Consider the following 16,798-nt stretch of genomic DNA (forward strand, 5'->3'; position numbering starts at 1 on the left):
TGCTGCAAAAGTAAAAAATGTTTTATAGTCTATCCACGGTACCAGCAATCGGCATACCAAACTCATGAAGTTAAAAGCTTCTCTTATATAACAAATTATCAATAAGGAGCATTGATCGCGTTGATGATTATTAGGATTTTTCTTCAGTTCGTCAATCTATTGATATTTGATAGTCATTTCTGTTATCACGAAACTTCTCCATTACTCTTTGTCATACACCTATCGGATTCCGGGTCTTCTTAATGGCCGTTTTCCGTTTATTTTGTTGACTAAAGTTTTTTTTTTACAACTTGTTCACCCGCTCTTCAAACATATCCAAACTATTCTAAACTTACTTTTTATACAACATATAATATTTGGCCTATCATATAACTTCTGTAGCTATTGATTTTTTTCTTTTATCCTGTTTTCAATACTGTGTTAGAGCTTGGGTCATATATATTTCTCAGTATCTTCCTTTCGAAAGTAATTAGTTGACTGCTGTCACCTTTAGTCAGTGACTATGTTTCATTCATAGCTGTGGGTGAGTTGCAGCCCGACGTGTCGTTTCCGGTGTTGGATACCGGTGAATTGTGGCCCAATAATATTTTAGCTGCAGGTGGGTTCCGATCCTAGTAATTATCATTATCTATGTTGGATATACATAGCGATAAATGAATAACGGTAATTGAAATGTTCGATACATATGGGAAGTTATATTTTTTATAGAATATGATATCTTAATTTGATTTATAAAAGTAGACGTAGAGCAGTTACCCGTGCGACCGTAAACAAGTCCGTTTTCACGTTGTCGCACTAAGTCCGTACGGTCGAGTTAAAACCATCATATTTCTGATCGGTTACTTGTGCTGTACGATCGTACTCATGTTCAAGTCATAGGAGCCTTGTGACTAAACATATATTTACGTGTTTTTATTACACTTCTAGTTTGATTTTGTTATGAGTATATAATATAATATATATTTTACATAAATGTAATATATAATATATATTAATTTATGGCCGCAACTCGTACGTTATTTAGGGATTGGGCCGCAACTCACACCGTCACTCACATATATGATTATTACATGTAAATAACAATGGACCATTGATGCAGGAGTATTTTTAAAATGTATGATAGTAGTTTTGATTTAAAGAGTTTTATAATATAGTAGATAAAGCGGTTACCGCATGCTATTCGATCGTTAATTTTTTTTGTAGTGCATGTCGGTGTTGCTGTTTAAAATAACGTTTAAGTATTTTAATACATTTAGTTTATTAGAACTACAATTATCTTCTATTATATGATATATGTTTGGTCTTCTTTTTGTTATCATTAGGTATTTTGTTTTTTCCTCATTCAGACGTAGTATATTATTTATGACTTAATTTCTCGTCTCTCTCATTACCACGAAGTTATTCGCGTACGCCAATATTACCCATTTTCCACATATTTCTATTTTTCGACCACCATATAATACATTTCTTATTACTTTTTCTATAGTACTAGATAGAGAAGGTTATAACTCTTATAAGGCATCTCCTTAACGAAGATCCGACTTCACCACAAATATTTCAGATGTTTCTTTGTAAGAAACGAACTTGGCGAAAAATTGTATTGTTATATCTTCTTATCAGATTTACATTATTTTAATGAATACCCAGTGCTTTCATTATTTTCCATAATTCGTTGGTATCAATGCTGGCAAAAGCTCATTATTAGGCTTATATCTTATGGACTTGAATATTTAACTAAGTATGATGCATACCAGATATGCACAAAAAAAAAAAAAAAAATGACCAAATTAATAGCAAAATAACTATCGACTGAATTATTGAGTTAATAGCCAATAGGTATTATACATTTTTATCTATTTGTAAGATTCTATCCAAGTTCTTATATTAATTTTGTTATCCGATTGGCGATTGTTAAATAATAATTAAAAATTTAATATGATATAGACAAGTGGTTGGTGACTATGAACGCAGAGCTTATCAGAAGGGAAAACTCCGTGGAAAAGTACACAATAATATTTACATTTTACGTAATGTCGATACATATAAAATAATAATAATAACATTGGCGTTTAGTTAGTCTTAAGTTTAGCGTTTTTGTAAACAAACATATTTAGCAAGACATAGCAAAAGAAAAAACACTATATAAAGAGCGTAGGTCAACGAGTAGACGTTACGCAACAAGCCAGTTTTGGACGCCTTGTACACCCTCCGCGACACAGAGGATTCCATTCGACCCAGTAATTCTCGTTCATCGACTACATAATTTTCTGGGGGAGAAAAAAAATAAATAATAATCTACAAATGCCACAGCGCGATCCCGACGGCCGATCATAGTTGAATCGCCGCAGCACCTAACCTAACCTACGCGAAAATCCTCGGGGCGGTCATCGCGCGCGCCGCCAAAACAGAAAAAAAAAAAATAAAATAAATGTACGCGATACGCGCGGCGCGGCGCAACAAACAATGGCAATGGCGACATTTCGAAACGGTTTTCCATTATTGCGACGCGTGGAAACGACGTCGCTCGAACTCTTTCATTGTTTATGAACACATTATATATTATATATATATAATTACTGCGAACAATTCGCCCGAGCCGGGCCAGTTTTACGCATTGTGGAATCGTTGCGGACCGCAGCAATAGCACACGCACACACACGTCATAATATCATAGGTGAGCCGGTGGTGGGCATAGTAACTACGTAATGTATTATTATAAGCACTGGTGTAACCGCCGAAGCGGTGTGGTGTGTGTGTGTGTAGAGGCCACGGGCGATTCATGGTCATTCCCGCATAGGTTCGCGAACGCGCGCGCAGCACGCACGGTGTATACACGCACACACACGCGCGCGTATTGCTTTCCCACTTCCTACGAAGCCGGCCCCGACGACGACGACGACCGTCACCACCACCACCGCTACCACCGCCTAACCTAGCCATCGCAGCCAGCACAGAAGTTTACACAATGCGGATCGCCGGGGCCTATACCGTTCGCATTTCTATCTCGCTCGTTCGCCGACGGCCGACCGCGTTTCTCTCTCTCACTTTAGCGCGTATCAAACGTGGTCGTGGTCGTCGTCGTCGCTCGCACACGACGCGAACACGCAAACGTCAGTCACACACACGCACACGAATGGAATAATTTTTATATTATTATTATTTATTATTGATATAACGGCTAGAGAAATAAATAGCCGTCGGATATATTATAATAAATATTATGCGAAATATATGAAATAATAATATTAATGATACGAAACGCGCCAATAGCAATAATTATTACTTTTATAATAAACCGATAAACTTAAGTGCACAATAATAATATAATAATATCGTAATATGTAATAATATAAATATATTAAGTATTAACGTGACGACGACATGTGTGCGGGTAGACCGAGTCGGACGTGCAGCGAGTAGCGACATCGGTAGTTGCGTACGGAGAGGGATAATAAAGAGTGGGAGTTTGATGAGGAGGGGGTCAATATTGAGCGTAATATGAATATAATATACCTATATATATATATATAATAATAATAATAATAATAATAATACGTAGTGCGTGAGATGGAAATGAAAAAAAAAAACGTTTCGCTAAATTCAGTGTTGCCAAGTTTTAAATAATGTAAATAGTTATTTTTCTGTGCGAGTGACGAACTCTCGAGCACGACGCGTCTCGGTGGCGTTATTTTATTCTTATTAATCATCCGCCGGCACGGCCGTGTAGAAAGGCGAGGCGGTGCCACCGCTGATTTTTGCCGAAACTGATATTATAATACGTGCGTTTCATTTTCATTGCGGTACGATACGATTAGCAGCTATAATACACGTGCACAAATTGTTATACGAAACGGGGGAGAAAATAATTTCACTCCAACCCTTTATTGCCAAATCTCAGCGTATCCGGTGTACTACCGTTATTACATTATAATCACTGCGAGCGTAAAAAAAAGACCCTATTAAAAATATATTTTAATTAATTAAATAGGTGTCTACCACAGGTACTACTACTCCGATAACGTTCGACGCACAACGGTTTGCACTTTGGTTAGCTACAGTGATTTTATATCATATCTATAGAACGCAAAACTATTACTGAATTTAGTCTTTAGAAAACTATTTATACAATAAGCTATAACATTCACGATGAGTTAGGTAAATAAATGTATCCAAGACTAAAATAACGTGGCTTTTTAATTAATTATTTTTCAACTTCGGTATGAGATATCATATCTAAGAATCTACCCAATAATTTATTTATAGTAACATTACACTCGTCAAAATAACTACGTATATAAATATTTTTATTATTTTCATGACTACACAGTTCATTGATTTCTTCTTTTGCTTACGATTTATTATCTTACGAGTCAAAATGAAGAGTTTTAAATACAATATTGTGTGAGTATATCGTTTTAAATAAAATTGTTTACTGCGAAACATTCATATAAATCATAACAATTATTATTTATCAAGTATTACTTAGTACACGGTTATTAATGTCGTTTTTGTTAAATTATCTCCAGCATAGTATTTAATACCGATAACCGTTTACTTAAATTATTGTTAAAAAAAATAAAGTTTTAAATTATAATCAAAAAACTAATATATACATGGATAGTGTAATAAATTCGTGACTGAGCGTTTTCATTAAAAATATATTACAAATAATAATATAATCATACATGATATTTAACCGAATCACCCTGTATAATAAAGAAAGTAGACATCGATGCAACAGTTTCCCCTACCCCGTACGCCAAATGGCCAAAGTATATTTTAGTTCTCTCTAAAGAGAGGGACAGACAGACAGACACTAAGAGAAAACATTATGCAATAATACGCCGCCATTGGCAATTGACATTATACATTACTATCTGTTTATATTGTGACACCACTGCCGCCGCCGACGACGCCGTCGTTGCCAACGTTGTGTTATTGTCCCATTCTTTATAATATTATTATTAAAAAATAACGATATAAAATACATGTGCTTTGATAAACGATAATTATTATTAAAAAAAGAAAATCATATTATCGATTTGTATTTCACGCATAACGCAGGTGCGCTTAATTTAGGTCAGTAGTTCAAGTGCTTTGCACGTAAACACACTGAATACAGACGATAAATCCATATAAACAGAACTTAGAGATAAGCTCGGTGGCAATCGACGGCAGTTTTTTTATTGGGATTCTCACTTCGATCAAACCGCGTAATGCATTTTAAGTTTCTTTCGGAGGATGGCACACGCCGTGCGGGATAAGGCGCCGCCAAAGTAAAACGCGTACGTTGCGCAATAAAGCAATAATACTAATAATAGGTACGGTAAATATGCGTAATAATGATCGTACTGGCGATGCAAAATACAAATTCGTCAGCATAAGAATAATAGTTTGAAAATAAATAAAGACGCCGCCGAACGAATTCAATAATCATAATTCATAATAATACAATGTCTAGACCAAAACATGAGCTGATAAATAATAACAATATAATATTATGTATTAATAATAATAATATTATGCATGAGTATAGCATTAGCAGGTGTACATTCGCGGATAAGTGCATTATATGGGCGCACATGACGCAGACGTAGAATTATTATTATTATTATTATTTAATAAGTAGATTGGCTACTATTACGTCTGTGACGTAAATAATATATTATTATTATGTATATAAAACAAAAACACGACCTAGGATCATCGTCGTGGTCGCGATATGAAAAAAATCAAATCAAATCAAATCGATTGAAAAAAAACTTAGCCACAAAACCGGTTTGTAAAGTATTAGCTTACAGGCAATATAATAATATAGATGGGTACCCAACAATGTACACTAATAAGTACGAATTTTTAAATAAAAGTATTGGCGCGATATCGGTTATAAGTGGGTTTATAAAATGAATATTAAATGTGTGTAAATTAAATTATTATTATTATTGTAGAACATTATTTAAATTACATAATATAATATGACACGCCACTGCTGTCGGAAGATGGTCTCTCTCGTTTGAACTTGACCCTAGTCAAGAAACGTTGCACTATTCCGGCGCGGTGTAGACGAATGTGATATATTATTATGTGCATTGCTTGCATGCATTATAATATGTGTGCTCTCCCTCGCAGTAGTTTTTATATACAACAAACCGATCAGATATTATAATAATACACACATGTACAATATAATATGTTTTTTATAAAGTACAGACCATTCATATTAAACACATGGATACGGCATTCCTATCTACATTGAACATCCACTTTTAGGTTAATATAACGGCAAAAGAAACGATGGATCTCTCACTCAGAAGCTTTTGAGCGATAAAAAAATTAACATTTAAACAGAGAAAATAGGCATAAAGACGAGACATTGTGGTTAACAATGTTATCAGTTGTGTTGGCATAAAGATTTTTATACAATGCCGTATTCATAAATTGAATATCAATCATAATCATGTAGACACAGATATGTATGACACAGGGTGGTTTTTTTAGAGATGTAATGATGTCTTTGTGACATACGTAGCAGTACCCTTCGAGAATATAAAAAAAAAAAAAACACTTCGCCTATATCCTAGAACACCAAATACGTAGTTATGCCTAATACCTAAACGAACGCCTATATAGTAAACACATGAATCATTATAAGATAGATAATACGAGTATACAATATAAACTGAATGCCAATCTTTATAATAATTTAGCGAATATCATTTTATTCTTAGACCTGAACATGTTTCATTGTTTCACAAGTCAATATATGTGACCACCATCAGCCTATTCGAAAAATTACATAATTTTTGTATAAATTGGCCACGATCCATAAAAATCATTCTATCCTCTCTTATTTTAGATTTCAGATCTATTATAACGTACTTATTAAGCTATTTTATTTTTCATAATATACTTTGTCATTCTCACTAAATCATCTGCACTATATAAACATAATACATACGCGTTCTAAAGACATGAAATCATGATGTATTACAAAACTATTGTCAACTGCTTATAATGAAAATAAAGGTTTATTGTAACCATTATATTAAATGTAAACTTGAGTTATAATATAAATAATTTAAATATCAATAACAGCCTACTATGGACACCTAAGATAATATTCTTAATTTTAAAATTGATGATACCTATGTCAAATCACCCTTATATTAAAATTGACGATACAAAACAGAACCCATACTTGCTATGCTGAATGTTTTGTGTGACGGATACAATACATCATGTGGGTATGAATATATTAGTTACATATAAATATTATGTACAATAAAACTTGTTTTTACTACCCGTCTACCATCAACTTTATCTGTAGTTATTATTATTATTTTTGTGGATGGTTTTTTAGTGATCTCTTTAGTAAGAGAAAATATGAGATTAAATCAAAGTAAGGATAATTTTTCTCTTGTTCAAAAATCTCATTAATAGGTCGGTCCTGCTGTGATTTGTGGTAAAAGTTAAAATAAATGCAAGAATGTATACTTTTTTAAAGCGTCAACATATTACACCCGAGCATATTATTAGTTTTAAAACAGTGCAAGCCATGAAAATATTTTTTTGACGTGTAATTACAACGCCTTAACCTGCTAAAATGTTTTGACACAACAGTACAGAAATTAAAATCATGTATCCTAAACTAAGTTTACTTAGTATAATAACTTAATACAAATGGGTAGGTAGTTTAATTCGTAAACGAGAAATACGAGCAGATACCAATGAACGACAGAACGAATGACATTGGTTGAAAATTAAATTATGTATACATTTTTATTAGATATTTGAAATTCATATTTTTCGTTTTATGTTTAATATTTATACATGTTGATCTTGAATTATACTGTTACCAATAAGCAATATATCATCATATCAAATAATAGTATCAGGTGATTCGTTCACCTTTTTATTACCAAATTTATATACATGCAACAAATAATCTACCCACGTTTTACTCGAATAGCTGAATAAACAACTTTGTATTTTTGTTTTAAATTAAAAGTAAATTACTATGAAAAATGAATAAATACGCTATGGTAACGGGTAAATACGACGGCGATCTAACAATTCGGAATATTAACATTGGAGACGGATTTTGTAAACAGGATATTTCATTGTACGAGATTAAAAATAAAGAAGACAGAACATAAATGTCACACTATAATATATATATATCTACAAGTGGATTGCTGAACTTCTTGAACTCAATACGATTTTACAATTATTACATTCTATAGTAATTGAAATAGTTTACAAAACTTTTGCCTCTTTCAAAAATTGTTTTAAACTAAAGGGTTATTTATTTTTTTATTACTTATACAACTCTTGCATATAATCCATGTATAATATAAAATGTATATTAATTCGCTGCACATGCATTTATTCAATAAAATAATATAAAGTAAGTATATTATTAGTATACAGAATAGTAGTGGTATGTCGTATGTGCAACGTAATATGATATAATACACATGTATTACAATTGCTATCAAACACATATAACAGGTCCTTGTTTGTTTAAGTGAAATTATTTAATTTTTTCACCATTAAAAGAACATTATAACCGATAACAAAATATCGTCATATATTCGGTTGCTACTGTGTTACAATGTTTATGGATGACTGTTTTGTACGTGTATGTTCAATATTATAGTGACGTTTGGTTTTTACCAATGCGTGCGTGTGGTCAACAACCCATAGCACAGGATAAGCGTTATCTGGAAAATAGCGTACCGAGAGAAGATAAAGTGTTGTACATGAGTTTGTTTCTCCTAAAAAAATTATTACACGTTTCGAGAGAATGTCTTGGCCCCGTCCTAATTTAATACGTGTTTTAAAATGATACCGTTACGAACTGGGATTCAAATAAATTTACAACGGTTCGGTACGTTTTCCGGTTTAATTTCAAGAACCGAATAATACATTTAACAAACGATTTTTTATTTTCCGGCAATTCGTAAAAGTATTAATAAAATATAAAAAATAAATTGTCGTTTATGCATAGTTGTTCATGCATGTAATATGTGATGTATCATGTATTGCATATAACGGTATGCATGTTGTTTTAAATTTTGAGTAATTAATGTTTTGAAAATAATAAGCTATAATCCAATATAATATTTTAAATAAGAATAATGATTTCGAGTAATTGGTGTGGTGGTGAAATTATCAACACACCAAAAAAACACTTAGATTTGGCTGTGACACTGGTATTTATGTTTTGTTCAGAGTTTATTAAAGAACAATTTTAAAACGAATTACGTTCGTTTGAAATATTTATGATTCTGCTAACAAGTACTATATACCACATCTTACTAACTGCGAAGAAAATAGTAAATTTAATGAAGATAGATGATAAATGAGAAATATGATTATTGTAGGTTATCGTATTTATTTCATAGCATGATATTATTGCAATGATATATTAATCACTTTGTATTTAAGTTATTAATTTAAATTGATTACAAATAACGACTACAGCATACAAATAAGTAAAAATAAATAATATTTTTCAACCAATTAATACAATCATCTAATTAAAATAAAACGATGAATATATCTATGCTATTAATAATATATATTATATAGTGGCCACTGACCACCATTTCTAAAATAAACATTGGACTCCTTGTAGTACCTTTACAAATTATAATAGCATCCATAAAATGAATAATATAATGATTAAACAATATCATTGTGAGTTAATTTGTTTACATCACCCGAAAATTTCACTTTGACTAGTCACGATTGTCAAATTATATAATCAGCGTTATCTCTCATCGTTATTCTGTACAGGATTTCTTTCATATTCATATAATCTAAATAATGATAAGTTATGGGCGAGAATTCGAAAATTATTACATTATATTAATGATATACCAAGAATGTGTAAAATGTTAACGTTTATTATTATAAAATAATATGTACAAATTACAATAAAGATATAGTAAACACAATAATTTATAACGAAATTATTAGAAAAAGTGTTCGGATTCGTTTTGAAGGGCAAAAAAAATATGAATGAGTGGCATTGCTGAATAATTTGCTTTATTTACGATGCATTAATATACAAATGTGTATATACGCGCGTTCTACTTTTTAATACAACCCATCCATTATGCATAAAAAAATCTGGTTCGGCAGATTTCAATATCTCGGTACAGTGCAAATAACGTACGCGATGGCAGTAAAATATACATACGTGGTTTGTTTTTTAAAACACAGCATCTCCTAATATAATAAAGATTATTGTTGACGGAAAACGCAAATAATCACATACACCGCAACTGGTGTGCAATAGTCAACAAGATATAAGTAATCAAAACCACCTACTACTATCTTAGGCGACGAACACAATTCTTACTATTCTCTAATCTGTCAGGAATCGAAGGTATAGCAAATGGTGTACGCGTTATTGTGACGAAATATGGGCAGACTGCAATGATCTCAAATAACAACGCAGTCATAATATGATGATAATATTATCTAGTAGAGATAAGATATTTATGTATTTGCATATTTTTACTGAAGCTGTACAGTAGATATAGGATTCCTGACATTTCATATTACAACCAGTGCCGGATTTAGAACAGATGCCACCTTAGGCCCTTTTAAATATGCCACCCCAACCCCAATAAAAAAAAAAGATTTATTTATTTCTCAAATTCATGGATTGGTTTATTTTTTAAATATATATATTTAATATTATATAATATTAATTTATACGCAGTTACATAAATGCATAAAATATTTATATGATTTTTTTTCCATTTCTTACTAAATTTGACGCTCTAGGCCTGTGAGGCGTTAATCCGGCCCTAATCACATTATATTTTATAAAAAATGTAATTTTACATAAAAAAACATAGGTATTCAAATGTTGAATGTTAAAATTTCATACACGATATATTTTTATTTGAATAATCAAACTAACCAATAGCTTATGTTAATATATATATATAAATTTCAAAAAGAAATACTAAAATATTAGACTAACATTTTAGTGACTACATTTATGTTAAATTTGTTTGGTTACAGTAGTTGGGCTAAATGTAGAACTTTTTACTTTTAAAACACATTTAAAAGTTTAATCAATTTGATATTGTTCCGATACACGGACAATAATATAAGTAACGATTTAATTATTTTTGCAAATTTTAGATTTGTGTTAAATCAAGGATAAAATAAGACAAGAGAATATATTTTTCTAAATTTGAATTGCATTAAAAAACATCTAATCTTAACCTTTACCAGGACATACAAATCCGGTCTCTCAATTAATATGTAATAGCGGTATATGGGTACAAAACGATCGGCGACATAATGTTTTATTATTTTTTTATTCGCATCGTCTGTTACACAACAGACGATATTTTCTCTTCGTATACTCGACATGCGAGAGAGCGGATAGTTTTTGTACAGGTTGGTAGAAAACCTTATTATACGCGAATATACCTACTGATACCCGCTACACACGTACGACGATCATATTTGTCAGTAATAAATAATAAAAATAATAATAATAATAATAATATAATATCGACGTACGTTATGTGTGCGTCGCTGACACAAGTGTTGTAAGATTAAGTTGATTAGTGAGAATATTACGATATATATATATATATATACACAAAATATTTTAACAACTGATTAGGCGAAGAGTGTGGAACTCGAAATAATATGTGAACGATCGACCCGTCTGGGCGCGCACGAAATAACGAGGCGCATTCACCCCTAGAACGGGTAGCCTTTTATTTTTCATCGTTCGTCAGACCCAGACACGATGTTACCGAGACAGAGGCGGCGGTGGCTCGCGGTTTTTATACGCACGTCGCGCACACGATAAAAGCGAAAAAAAAACGGAGCGAGAGTCATCCAACCCTTCTACGCCCGACGACACTAGACCCCCCCTCCCTACCCAATCGCGCAATTTTTTTCGCGTCGACTCTTCCTCCCCTCTCCCCCCCGTTTCTCCACACGACGATTTTTCCGCAATACCGGCGCCGCGCTGCACACACAGCACTCGCTCGCGGCGACCATTGAAAACGGGGGGGCAGGCGGGCCCCCCCGCGTTTGTCCGTGACACTATATCATCGCACCGCAGCGAGTCTCCCCCACCCCCTCAAGCACTGGCTCACTGCGCCCTTCATATTCCGATCTGAACGAGTATGGTACTACTACTCCGCCGCCCAGCCCGACAGAGACCGCGATAAAAATATTATAACCTCCAAGCCGTGGAATCCGCCGCCGCCGTAGAACAAGCCTGGGCGCGCGGCGCACGCTCGTCCGACGTATATCACATAATTCGTAACCGAGTGAGCGTGTGTGTGCGTGTGTCTGTTAGTTACTCTTGAACTACATTATATAGCGGTGACACGTTTCGGTTTCTCCCGAAATCCAAGGCGTGATCTCGCGCACCACCGCCGATCCGGTCTAGCAGTGATTAATAACATAGGTGTAATCGTTTTCGACGACGACCAACGCGGCTGGCTATCGTCACACACACACACACGGTCACCGTACGCCGCGAGTGTACGCGTTACACGACGTACAGGTACACATCACACCGCATCAGCACGCCGCGCGCGCGAACATCGGTCGAGCACCACGCAACGCTCTGCACGGGTATAATATAGATTATAGGTATACACACGTTAGCACGCGACCTCCGCCTCGCGCGCCTCACCCCGTTACGACACCCGCTCGAGATGGGGCCGCGCACAGTAGCCGCGTAGGCCCGCCCGTCCACAGTCAGTGTCAATGGTGTCGATAGCGCGCGCGTTTTATTTTTTATTTTTTTTGTTTTGTTTTTCGGCAACGGTCACCCACCACAACGACGCAGCGCCGCGGCCGGCCGTACGCTGACCGACGGCGAATACGTCGTAGACGATAAATAAAATATATCACGTCCCCGAGCGATTTACACTACCAACCGTCGTCTCGCGCCTACTCACTCTCTCTCACTCTCGCACACGCTGTTTTTTCTCCCTTTTCCAATCGCGCGTACCGCGTTCGCGTTGTGTAATATAATTTATATGTACGTTCGCAACGCGACTATGCCGTCCCATGCTTACTAATTAATAATTATCAAATCGTTTTTGGCCATGTCGGCATTTCGAACGAAACAAGCTACCTAATAATAATTATTATTATCGCTGACGTTCGACAATACCGTCAAACACACTCCATATCGGGGTACTCTTTTTTCTTTTTTTTTGTACCTAAAACAACGGTTATTTTTTTATTTTTGCTAGCCGCTTTCAGAGTCAAAATCTTTCGTTCCTTTTAATTTTTGTCTGTAATTTTATTTTTACTCAAAACGTCAAATTATTATTATCATCATTCGTCTACAACACTACTATGTTTCGCACACCCGCATATGAGGGCCAATATGACGAAACACGCGGCATACAGTTAACCAAAATGATGTTCTAGTTTTCAATTCACTACATATTTTGCATTTTATTTTTAAATTACCTGCCTAATAATCTATGATAACCACCTACCTATATTATTTGACTGGAGGTTTTGTTTTTTTATTTTCAATGACAACACTACCACAATAAAATTATTGTGCTTAAAATGTTTCTAAATCACTTTGGCGCAACGAGTATTGTTTCAAATTTAAAGAAAACAAAAACACTAATAAATCGAAAATACGGCATTATTCGTAAATATAATACTTTAAAATCAAGTATTTCAATGAATAATATGATTTCTGTTTTCACGAATTGAATGATGACTTGGATAAGAAACTTTTATGAAAAATATAGCAATTGGTTATACAAACTTACTTTGGTAAATATTAAAAACCAGGCAATACAGTTTACAAAAATATTTTCTAATGAAATGACGATGTAATAACAACTATAAAAATGTTCTTTATTTTTTTAACTTAACATTTATTTTATTTTTGCATTCTTGGAAATTATGAAAAATATAAAATCACGAGTCTTTCGTGAGTTCCATACATAAAAGTAAAATAATTATGTATATTTAAATTTTAATTGAGTAGATACTTAACAGGAAATGTAGGTATATTATGAAATTGGAAAAAATTCTTATTTTTTTAACTTCTTGGTAAAATTACGTTTTTCTACCGAAATTTAAAAAAAAATATTCCAGAATATATAAATTATTTTAATAGAGGTAGGAATAATTAAACATTTCAATAACTGTATTACACTGTATACACATTTAAAATGCTACAACTTCATATTTTTGGGACTGGAAATGGTTATTGAAGACTGATTAATGTATTCAAAACGGTAACGAGTATAATGTAACCTAATAACATATTACATATCTAAATTCAAAGTGCTCGTTTGATTTCAATACAAAATTAAATTTCATTTTTTTTTTTATTAAAAATAAAAATTATAATCTATTCATAAAGTAATCAATTTTGATCACATATTTAAACTGATGAGAATAACTGAAGTAGTGAAGCATCCGTCATAGATTTAATGTAGGAATTTTTATATATATATTTTTATAGTAGGAAGATTTTTTTTTTAACTATCAAAGGAGCAAAGAAAAATTGATTAGAAGGTCAGAATACTTTTCCAATAGAAAATTTAATAGTCTCATATATGTATGCCACAAAACCACAATGGCCCAAAAGCTTTAACAAATGATAAAAAATAATTTACTTCTAAAGAATATCTTGGATCAGTTAAGTCTGTTGACTGATTTTCTTATTTTTCTTTGTATGATAACACACGTAAGGCGTTTATCGATAATCAAATAAATTATTTAATCATATCAAGATAATTTTGTAATTGTCGGAACGCTATCTTAGAGTTATTAATAGAAGCTAAAATTAAATTCCATGTACCTACAAATGTAATAAAGTTACGTGTATTGCTTTTAAAATTAATATATACCAATAAATATATGTATTTATGAGTTTACACTACAAATAATATAATTTAAATATATATTATTACCAAGTAACGGGGATATAATAAATTTTAAATTAAAAAAACTATTTTTTCTTCTTAATATATTACCTATAAGCCATAGTGCTTATAACCCATGTATTATAATATTATTCATATTACATAGTACCTATCATACATTTCATAATCATGATATACTATCATATATTATATAGATACCACACGTACTGTGTGTTTAAAAATAAAAGCAATAATATAATTATTTTATATTTGTAGAAATCAACAACATAATATAAAATATATTCTATCAGAATACAATACAACGAAAAATAAGCAATGATGTTATTTTGTAACATACAATTTATATATGATCATAAATAATAATGTTCGCAGTAATGACTAAATGACCTGTGGGTGAACCAATACATTTTGTTTAAATAAACAGAATACAATACTGTTGGTATAATAGTATCTACCTATTTTATTTTCATACTTTGATCACGTACATTTAAAAAAATGTAAAAGTGTAAAATTCAAATAATAATTTACAAGTTTAAAGAACACACGTATTGTTTACAAGAAAAAAATATATTACCCTCGGTTAAATAAATTCTACGAGTCTCTAAACTTCTGTACGTGTTTATAAGTAGTCTAAAACAGCAACAGTGAATTGTAAAAACATTTTTTATTGTTTATTTTTCATTTTGTATAAACGAATATAAATATATATATGTCAACACAATATTATAATATAGTAGATTAATAATCAATAGCCACATTTGAACAGTGTTATCAATGAAATAAATAATATAAAATATGCATACCTATATTAATATTTTGCTTAGTAAATTCCGGGAATAAAAAAAAATGTATAAATGTAAGATGTACACTATTTTACGTTAAATTATTAAAATGTAAGAAGACATCAGTATTACATGAAACTCACATTTCTGTTCAATTCATACATAAAATAATAGTCAATAACAAACCACTCATCATTTTTAATATCTCCGAGTCTAAAAAATTGAAATAAAATTATACAATATATTATTATATACACACATGCCATACATATCAAACATTATCATACATTAATTTATGTTAGATTATTATTTCGAAAAGGTATTTTTATCAGTAGGTATATAGTTTTTTCCGTATCACTATTCATTGTATTTGCCAAATAATTGTAAGATTAAACAAGATTATAACAAAGTACATGTTTTATGTAATTATAATTTTTATTACTTTATTTTTTCACCAAAATTCAATTTAATGAAATTATTACTAAGTGAAAAAAAAAAATACGAAATATTAAAATAAAATCGTATTTATTAGTACAAATACAATAAAACCACATTGGTAAGAAAAATGGAAACAATCTTATAGATAACTTTATCTTATAGACGCTATGCGCAATATCATAATACAATATATATTACAGCTAAGCAAAATATAATGTAGGTATTTGACTATTTTTAAAAATTATTATTAACCTATATGGCTATATTGATTGCAACAGTTGATGAATCGAAAATGTATGATTACTTTTTAATATTTAATAAGTATTATAATTCAACCGACAAACATAAATAAATCAAAAATATACATTTTACAAGAAATAACCAAAACCTTCAGTCGAACTAGTTTAACTAGGCTAAATTTTGAATTTAAAATGTATTTAAATACAAAATAAATACACACAAATACCTATCTAATAGATAACTAGATACGTAGTAAATGCAAAAATTATTTTTATTTTATATTCATGTATTCTAAAACCCGTGTATATTAATATACTAATACATTTTAGTATTATACACATCGTACTTATGTCATATTAACAAAACACTGTATATTATTTTGTTTTCAATCTTTTTTAAAATAGTTATAAG

The 16,798-nt window shown here is 31.7% G+C and overlaps 1 protein-coding gene across 4 annotated transcripts in view; it reads right to left on the minus strand.

Moving 5' to 3' along the window:
• The window catches only part of LOC112591558 (nuclear receptor coactivator 2), a 46,314-nt gene that overhangs the window by 19,103 nt on the left and 10,413 nt on the right, over positions 1 to 16,798 (minus strand). The window lies entirely within an intron of this gene.

This window comes from Melanaphis sacchari, unplaced genomic scaffold, assembly GCF_002803265.2.
Source record: "Melanaphis sacchari strain LSU unplaced genomic scaffold, SCAv2.0 Contig13_pilon_pilon, whole genome shotgun sequence".
Taxonomy (NCBI): domain Eukaryota; kingdom Metazoa; phylum Arthropoda; class Insecta; order Hemiptera; family Aphididae; genus Melanaphis; species Melanaphis sacchari.